Genomic DNA, 10798 nt, shown 5'->3' with positions numbered 1-10798 from the left:
GTTTCCCTCAGTGAGCTTGATTCTGGCTCTGTTGATAAAATGAGTGTTTGAGTTAAGTGCCTCCAACCAAACACCCTAGAAGCTTTAGTACATCCTGGACTGAAGTACATCCAGTACAACACTGGAGCTGAAGTTGCCACCAAAACCCAGCTCACCTCTGTTCTGCAGCATCCAGGATCTGCAAGGCCCTAGCTGCCAAACAGCTCCCAGTTTTCTTCCCAGGGAAGACTGTGTTGCTACTCTGTCTCTTTTTACCTTGAAAGAGTCAAATCTTACCCTAACAGTGCTGTTTCTTTGAGCTTGGTTTCCTCAGAATTCCTCTCATTTAGATTGGGCTCTGATCATAGTGCAACATGGAGTTTAAGTGACTCACCTCTCCCAGGCACAGAGTCCCATAGTCTATCACTGACAAATATTTGTGGATCAGTCTTTCAAATGAAGCTCTTCTGCCAGCGTCATGAGTGAACACATTTCTCAATCTCTCCTCAGGGCTCTAAGCCATTTCCCATCCCCAATCTCAAAATAAAATCCTACCAAAGACGCATAGCTCAGTATACCTGATTCCAACACTCCTTCCAGCCTCCATGGTAACAGCCCAAGGCTTTATCTTGCCTTTGCATGTGATTCTCACTGGAATGGAAGGAAGGGGTCTTGCCTTTTTCTTTGAATGGCTTCTTCTCATCTGAGCCCTTTTCTGTAAAGGAGATCTGTTGGAAAGGAGGCTGGTCAGTGGGGCATTGAAAGGAAGAGCAGTGGGGTCTTCATTTCCTTTTCCCATGTTCAAGCTCAAGTGAAAGGTGCCCTTATATGTCCAGATTCAGAGTGTGATTCTGGTGGACCTGCCTTTTGTAAGTCCCTTGGCTGGGAGTGGCTTACTCTTACTGGTGGAACAGTTTTCTTTTTTCTGCCACTCATTAGGGCCTCAATAAGAAAAGTTTCTTGCTGTCGTTTTACTAGGGACCTAAACACAGTTAAGGGGAGACATTTACTGAGTCTTGACATAGCGTCAAAAATAAAAAGAAGAATAAATAAAGCCGGGGGCACAGGAATCATAAGATAGGGGAATCATTTTTTTCTAATTTCTCTCCCAATTCCTACATGAAAGTATTTATTGATACTGCTTATCTTTCAAGATTCAGAATTAAACATACCTATATTGAAATGTGTCTACATTTTGCAAAGAAAGATAATTATATATAGTGGTAAAATCATGTACATAAATACTGTGATTTCTCAAATGCTTGGAAATGTCAAATTAAAATTATGGTCCGTTGTATTAGATACATACATATATGATAAAATAAAAATGTGGAGAGAAAGTAAAAACCAAATAAAAAGGCCCTTTCTACCTTAACAATGGAGACGATAATTAGATCAAACACAAATGAATTGAATTGACTAGGTTAGAGCTGGTGGTAACTTAATCAGCCTGTGATTCCTTAACTAGCAAAAACTCTAGGTAGAGAGAGAAACTTCCACCATTTCTCATGCTCCGTCAGTCATCCTGGGAATTCTACCTTGTTCTGTAGAATTTATTTGGCTCCCTAGTAAAAAAGGACTTGGTCCTACACAGGTAACCCAACTGACCACAAGAAAAACAGCCTGGATCCTGAGCATTCAGCTTCTGTCTTTATACAACAGACACCGCCTGAATCCCATGAAAGCCTGTGTTGTTTCCCGAAATCCACCATCAAGATAAATTCCAGAGCAGCCTCTCAAAATTGCCTAAACGAGATGAGACAAGGTATGGTGGAGCTCCATGTTTAGGACAGCTGCCTTATCCATTCCTACTGAGAAGTCTGTATCTGCTGGTTAGAGCCCTCAAACTGTAGAAGGCTTAGTGTATGTCCCAGCTAGTGTCCCCTAAAAACACCTTCTTGTTTCCCCGCCTTCTGAGAAAAGCATGCAGGAATGAGACCTTTTGTGTTAGGGAGTACTTGGTCTCTACTCTCAAATGACTTGGTTGACTGAGGAAGTGATGCCCTGAGGAGGAGAAAGATTCAGGGAAGAGCCTGTGTTGGGTGAGTCTGTGTTTTCCCAGGTGTGCTGGCTGTGCAAATAGTGGAACCCCCAAAAATATAGGGTGGTAGACAGACACTGCCTAATAAAATTGTGTGAATTTAAATAGGATTTAAATGTAACTTATAATATCATTATATATTGATAACATAATATCACATAAAATTTATTTGACATATAAACAAATTTTGACATGTTTGTAAGAATTAAAGAGGAAAGAGACACAAAAGTTGGCTTGCCAGTCAAGATAGGTTTATTTTAGAGAAAACAGACTTGAGAGCAGCATCTGGCAGAGTTAGGTCAGAGGCACACTTTCCTACAGACAGAGTCTTTAAGGATTCAGAATGGGAGAGTTTATCAGAGCCTTGGACTGCTTCCATGTTTCTTTATTGTGCATTATGTGGGAGAGCGAGTTGTGTGTCTTTTCCCATGCATCTTTTTGCAGCTGCAGACATACCTCCCGAGTCTGCTTTTAGCTTCCCTATCTTAGTGCACCTGAAGGGACAGAAATGTGCTTATTAAGGCCCACTGTTTTCCTGGGGCCCATTGTGTGAGGCTGAAGTTTGGCAGTTACCCGAAAGACTTTTCCCCCACCTCCCTCTGTGCCTAAGCTGTCTTATCTGTGTTTTACTCTTTGCTCTTTCTGGCTGCTTGTAGTTAGAAAAGAAGTGATTTTTTTGAAATGTATGAGGCTGGAAAGGGAGCTGGAACTTAAAGTGGCAGTGTTTGTCCGAGGTGACGGTGCATCTGCTCTGTCAATGTTATAATATTATAAAGCAGTCGTTTATACAAAAGCAGGCAATATTCTTAGGTTTTATTAAGTTTATAGATCAATGTTGTTACAAAATTTAAATCAATTTTCTTATAAAATTACCTAACAAAATTTTATATGTTATTATGATATAATTACATGAATTATAATATATTGTGATGTCATAGTAATCATATGAATTATGATATCATAATATATTGTGATATCATAATGTACATTATGATATCATAACATATTGTGATATAATAAACATCATATGAGTTATGATGTCATAATATATTATGCTGTCAAAATACATGTCAATTATGATGTCATACTACATGGTGATGTCATCATACATGTGAATTATATCATGATAAATTGTGATGTCATAATACAAATGATGTAATATATTGTAATGTCATAATATATTTATTTATCATATTTATGAAACACATAACATTTTGTCAGGTAATTTATAAGGAAGTTAAGTTAAATTTGTAGCAACATTAACATCTAAAGAAGCTTACAATGATAGTGAAATATTAAAGAGAAGCAGGCGTCTCCCATGGTACAAGCGGGAACAAGAAAAATGGGGGAGGGATATGCCTCACATGTAAACCACCAGATCTTGTGAGTACTCGCCATGACAAGAACAGCACAGAACCATGAGGAATCCATCCCCATGATTCAACCACTTCCCACCAGGCCCCACCTGTAACATTAGGGATTGCAATTTAATATGTGATTTGGTGGGGACTTTTAAACTCCATCATATGACTATTAGAAAAACAGATGAAACATTCATGGTTTCTACTGTTCAGATACTTTCATTCCCAAGCAAATGGTTAAATGATTTAATTCAACATTCTGTGGTCAGAAGAGAGAAGGGTGGTGTATAGGGGACTTTGACTGCATTTATTCCACTTCCCTTATGCTGTTGTTGTGAGTTCTGATGTCACCACCTGAAGAGCTATTCATGACAGAAGAATTATTGCTATTGTTGTGATTATTCCTATTTCTTTTATCTCCGTAAAAATAAATTTTTTTAGCTTCTCATATAATTTTCTTAAAAAACTCTAAGAGTTTTTATTAAATTCCTTGTTATTGTGTGTCATAAAAATTGACAGGGAAATGGCTAAAATAGATTAAAAGTACACAGACTCTAAGAGTCAAGTTTCTACTGGGCAGGCTTAGGAAAGACAGAACTGGAAATACTCCACCAGCATAGACATCAGCCACTTTCTGTCTCAGCCCTGCCCAGATCCACCCTCTTCTAAGGCCTCACCCTGGTCTGGCCTCACCCTAGAATCTCCTTTCACAGAACTAATTAAAAGAGACCATAAATTTGAGAGGTGGCTCCTGCTGTCTCTCCTGAGCTGGTGCCCACAATTACCTGAAAATAAAAAACAGATAAATGGGAGCAAATAATTATCTATTTGTGGGCCACAATTGCTTTTTCACTGAAGCCAGTGCATCTAGAGACATCTCACCTAGCAACCTGTTTTTTATTTCTGCAGATCCAGTAGTTGCTCTACAAGGCACAAGAAAGTCGATATAAATACCAAAAAAAAAAAAACCTCTGAACAGTTCACTCTTTATTTCTGTATTCCTGTCATCTGTCTACACAGATTTTATTCTTCACATTTTCTTTATAGGTAAATAAGTTTTAAAATGTAAGAAAAAATAGAAATGTTGGGCTCTTCACTTAAGTCCTGAGAGTTACAGACACCTAACACCCAACTCCCAGTGAGCGACAGGGACTAAATCACATCATGTGATGTTTCCAGCACAGTGCTGTGTAACAGACTTCTGAACACATAGTACATGCTCAATAAACATTGTATTAACTCATGTGTACATGTTTTTCAAATGCAGACTTACTTTAACATTGAAGCCTTCTCTAGCCTCTGTAAACTTTAAAGAGCCAGCTGACATTAACATGTTTCTGAATGGTATTGGTGGTTTCCACTTTGGGCCAAAAATATTTATGTTGTGGTAAGAGTGTTGGGTGTCAGAAACTCTGTGTGCTGTGCCTCCTTTCTCTAGCTGAATGATACTACAGTGGATGTACTGGGAGAAAGATCAGCATTAAGAGAAAACTTTTTAAATAAGCCAATTCATGGACCCCCTTCCCAACTTGCAGAATCACATTACTAAGAGAGAGGCCTGAAATCATAAATGATTTATATGTACCTTGAAACTTGAGGGGCAATGCTTAGCTAAGTGTTTCTCAGCCTAGGCTTCCAACCATAATCACATGACCATGTTAGAGAAATACCATCATCTGTGCCCTCCCACAAATTCTGTCTGTTGATCTTGGTGGGAGCATCCATATGGTTTAAATTTGGAAGTCAAATTGTTCGTCTTTGATGATTACATAATATTATACCTAAAAAAATCTAAAGACCACCAAAAAAACTTTTAGATTTGATAAATGAATTTAATAATGTTTCAGGATACAAAACTCAATGTTCAAAAATTAGCATTTTTATATACTAATAACAATCAACCTGAGTGCTGAATTAAAATGTCAATTCCTTTTACAATAGCTACAAAAAAGGTATTATACCTAGAAATATAATTAATCAAACTGGTGAAACATCTCTACGAGGAAAACTACAGACCATTGAGGAAATAAATTGTACATAACACAAACAAATGAGAAAAACATCCCATGCTTATGGATTGAAAGAATTATTATCATTAAAATCACCATACTACCCCAAACAATCTACATGTTAAATGCAATTCCTACCAAAATGCCAATGTTATTTTTCATAGAATTAGAAATTTTTAAAAAATTCATATGGAACCATAGAAAAGCCTGAACAGCCAAAGCAAATTTAAACAAAAAGAACAAAGTTGGAGATATTACTATTACATTACCTGATTTAAAAATTGTACTACAAAGCTTTAATAACCAAAACAGTATGGTACTGATATAAATAGATGCATAGATCAATGGAACAGAATAGAGAACCTAGAAATAAAGCCACATACCGACAGACAACTGATCTTTTACAAAGTGAAAACAAATATACACTGGGGAAATGACATTGTATTCAACATATTATGCTGGAAAAATTATATTGCCATATGCAGAAGTATGAAATGGTACCCCTAACTCTCACCATACACAAAAATTAACTCAATATAGATTAAAATACTAAAATGTAAGATGTGAAATGATGAAAGTTCTAGAAGAAACCCTATGATAAACTCTTTTGGTTATTTGTCTAGGCAAGGATTTCTTAACTAAGATCATTTCAAAAGTAGATACGACAATAACAAAAATAGGCAAATGGAACTTAATTAAACTGAAAAGCTCCTGAAAAAAAGCTTTTAATTGACAGGTGAGCAGACAACCTATGGAATAAGAAAAATGTTTGTGAACTATGCATGTGACAAAGAACATATGTCCAGAATATACAAGGAAATCAAACATCAACAGGAATAAAATAAGTAACCTCATTAAAAAGCAGGCACATAACAGGAACAGATATTTTTCAAAAAGAAGACAATGATGGCCAACAAGCATGTAAAAAATGCTCAACATTGCCAATGGTCAGAGAAATGCCAATTAAAATCCACAGTGAAATACCATTTTACACCATTCCTAATGGCTAATTATTAAAAAGCAGAAAAATGACAGATATTGGCAAGGATACAGGGAAAAGAGAATACTCATACATTGTGGAAACGTAAATTTCTACAATCTCTACGAAAAACAGTATAGAGATTTCTCGAAAAACTAAAAATAGAACTTCCATTTGATCCAGCACTCCCACTACTGGGTATCTACTGAAATGAAAATAATTCATTACATAAAGAAGATACCCACACTTATATGTTTATTGCAGCACTATTCACAATGGCAGATATAGAGTCAATTTAAATTTAGCAATTAATGATTGAAAAAAGAAAATTTGCAGCACATTTATACCATGAAATATTGCTCAGCAATAAAGAAGAATAAAATAATGTCTTTTGCAGCAACATGAATGGAACTGGAGTGCATTATTGTAAGTAAAATAACTCAGAAATAGAAAATAAAATATTACACTTTCTCACTTTGTAAGTGGGAGCTCAAAAACGCACACACTTGGATACAGACTGGAAAAATAGACATTGGAGGCTCAGAAAGATGGGAGGTTGGTAGAGGGGTTAGAAATGAGAAAATATCTAATTGGGACAATAAGCACCATTCAGATGATGGTTACACCAAAAGTTCATACTTAATCACTATGTGACATGTCCCTGTAATGAAAGTGCATTTGCATCCTCTAGCATATTAATAAAGAGGACAAAAACTGACCTTTATCAAGAGTGTAGACTGAATAGACCTCATAATTTTCATAAATATTTAGAATAGGCAGAAAAATAACTTTAATAAAAATAAATATAAAATAACATTGTATTTTAAGAATGGTATAAAAAGATAATTTGATGAATTAGAATAGTTAGTACTTAGCACAGACAATATGCAAGGCAAGATTCTAAGCCATTAGACATTTGTAGACAGAATATCCCACATCGTAAAATAACACAAAGATTCATTGGCAATCACAAATTGACATATTTTCAAGCATATTACGTGCTATTAAAACCATTATCAAATTTAACATTTTGTTTCATAATAAAAGATCATAACGTTAAATAACTTCATTAAAAAGTTTGACTAATTAGGCATATAGATAAATGGGCATTATGTTGACCAGTAAACGGAGCATGCACATTATTTTCAAAGACCAGATGAAATTTTCTTAATCAATTTTTATTTATTTATTTTTGGTTGGGGGAGCAGCTTTATTAGCTGGGGGTATAGTGGGGTTTTCTCCCTGGGAGGTGGGGTCTTCCACTGGTCACCTCCGGCAGTGGTCCAGGAGGCACCCTGCAATTCAGCGCTGGGCTCAGCTGGGGGCCGGGCCTTGGAGAAGGTGAACTGTGCAGGGAAGCAGTAGCTGTGGGGTCCTCACCGTCCGCTCGGCCTTGCTTCACGGGGTCGCTGGTGCTCCTCAGGGTCCCGCAGAGCCTGCGTCTCTATAGGGCAGTGACCATCCAGCCTGGAACCTTATCCTCGGAGCCCAGTTTGATGCAGGCCAGGCATTTCTGCTTACTCCCCTTGGGTTGGACTTTGCACTCGGGTTTCTTCCAGTTCTTCTCCCAGCACGTTGTTTTCAAGAGTTTAAATTCCAGCCTTACAAATGTTCCAGCTGGGAAGGGCGTCTCTACGGCGCAATCCACACTGGTCTCCTGGAAGGCCCACTGCAAGTGTGAGTGGATTCCTCCAGGGCCACCTGCAGGTCCCAGCTCTGGGCCACAAGTGCTCGGCCCCGCCCCCGACCCGGCCCCGTCCACCCACGGGGCCAGCGGGATCCACAGTTATCTCTTGTTTCTGCTGTCACCCTGGCCCTGCGAAACGACTGTGCTCCCCTCAGCTCTCCGAGCACCGCGGGAACCGCCTCCCTGGGGGGCCATGTCCGCAGAACGCTGGGCCGAGGTGAAGGAACCAGGAAATGTCTCTCTCCACGTTGAACTTGGGGTCCACCTGGTCCTCTCCACTCCCTCCCACCCTGCCTGCACTGTTCCCTGGGGCCTGCAGTTTTAGCAAACTTCCCTGCCATCTGCCCGGGTCAGGAAGCAGTCCTGTTGCCCGCTCCCACGCTTCACCCCTTTTCTGGCCCGTTCTCTCTTCCCACTGGGTCTCCAACACGACCCCCTCTCCTCCCTACTGTCCCCGGAGACCCTCTCTGGTTCCCCCGCACAACTTCTCCTTCCCCATCCTGAATTTTCTGGCTCCCATGAGGTGACCCTCATTCACGGGCCCAGGCAAAACTGACAAAATTATTTTATATGGGAACATTTGAATTTCACTGAATTTATAACAGCAGAAACTCATCTGGTCATATTTTAAAGAACTATGAAATGATAATAGCAACTATCAATTTGAAGTGTAACTAGGGTTAAGAATACCTGCCATTTTACTGACAGCAACAACAAAAACACTACCCTGTTGAAGCTAAGAAAGTAATTCAGTAAAGTTGCAGGATGTGATATTAACATGAAAATCAGTTGCAGTTTTTTTACAGTAACAAAAAAGTCCGAAAAAGGAATAAAGAAAACAATTCCATTTACAATATTATCAAATGGAATGAAATAATTCATTAAATAGAATGAGTTTAACCAAGAATATGAAAGATATGCCTACTGAAAGCTATGAAATGTTGAGGAAAGAAATTGAAGAATACAAAATGTGAAATATACTCTGTTTTAATGGATTCTAAAAATCAATATTGTTAAAATATACTACAAAAAGTAATTTACAGAGCTAAATAAATTTCTATCAAAATTTTAATGCCATTAAAAAATGTAGAACAAACATTTGTAAAATTAGTAAGGAGCCACCAAAGACACCTAATAGATAAATACTTAGAACAAAAAGTCTGAAAGCCAGAAACCTCCTGATTTCAAACTATATTTCAAAAGTATGGTCATCAAAATAGTATATTGCCTACATAAAAATCAATGGAACAGAATAGAGGACCCAGAAATAAACACACATATATAGTCAACTGATCCCACAGAATTAGGAAAAGATAGACACATCAAAAAATGGTGTAGAAAAAAACTAGATATGCACACAGAAAAAGTGAACATTTGTCTTATATCCTCCCAAAAGTGAGTTTAAAATAAAGACTTAAACATTATTATTTTTTTAATTTCACTTTAAGTTCTGGGGTACATGTGCTGAATGTGCAGATTTGTTATATACATGTGCCGTGGTGGTTTGCTGCACCTATCAACCTATCATCTAGGTTTTAAGCCCTGCATGCATTTGGTATTTGCCCTAATGCTCTCCCTTCCCTTGCCCCCTACCCCCCCCACCAACAGGCCCTAGTTTGTGATGGTCCCCTCCCTGTGTCCATGTGTCCTCATTGTTCGACTCCCACTTGTGAGTGAGAACAGGAAACGTTTGGTTTTCTGTTCCTGTGTTAATTTGCTGAGGATGATGGTTTACAGCTTCATCCAAGTCCCTGTAAAGGAAACGAACTCATTCTTTTTTATAGCTGCATAGTATTCCATGGTGTCTGTGTGCCACATTTTCTTTATCCATTCTATCATTGATGGACATTTGGATTTGGGTTGGTTCCAAGTCTTTGCTATTGTAAATAGTGCTGCAATAAACATACATGTGTATGTCTCTTTATAGTAGAATGATTTATAATCCTTCGGGTATATACCCAGTAATGGTATTGCTGGGTCAAATGGTATTTCTGGTTCTAGATTCTTGAGGAATCACCACACTGTCTTCTACAATGGTTGAACTAATTTACACTCCCATCAACAGTGTAAAAGCATTCCTATTTATCTGCATCCTTGCTAGCATCTGTTGTTTCCAGGCTTTTTAATGATTGCCATTCTAACTGGCATGAAATGGTATTTCATTGTGGTTTTGATTTGCAGTTCTCTAATGGTCAGTGATGATAAGCTTTTTTTCATGTTTCCTGGCTGCATAAATGTCCTCTTTTGAGAAGTGTCTGTTCATATCCTTTGCCCAATTTTTGATTTTTTTTTGTAAATTTGTTTAAGTTCCTTTTAGATTCTGGATATTAGACCTTTGTCAGATGGAGACATTGCAAAAATGTTCTCCCATTCTGTAGGTTGTCTGTTCACTCTGATGACAGTTTCTTTTGCTGAGCAGAAGCTCTTCAGTTTAATTAGATCCCATTTGTCAAGTTTGGCTTTTGTTGCAATTGCTTTTGCAGTTTTAGTCATGAAGTCTTTGCCCATGCCTATGTCCTGAATGGTATTGCCTAGGTTTTCTTCTAGGGTTTTTATGGTTTTAGGTTTTACATTTAAATCTTTAATTCATTTTGAGTTAATTTTTGTATAAGGTGTAAGAAAGGGGTCCAGTTTCTGTTTTCTGCATATGGCTAGCCAGTTTTCCCAGCACCATTTGTTTAATAGGGAATTCATTCCCCATTGTTTGTTTTTGTCAAGTTTGTCTAAAATCAGATGGCTGTA

The sequence above is a fragment of the Pongo abelii genome, chromosome 18 (assembly GCF_028885655.2).
Source record: "Pongo abelii isolate AG06213 chromosome 18, NHGRI_mPonAbe1-v2.0_pri, whole genome shotgun sequence".
NCBI lineage: Eukaryota > Metazoa > Chordata > Mammalia > Primates > Hominidae > Pongo > Pongo abelii.
Note: the sequence above shows the minus strand (reverse complement) of the source record.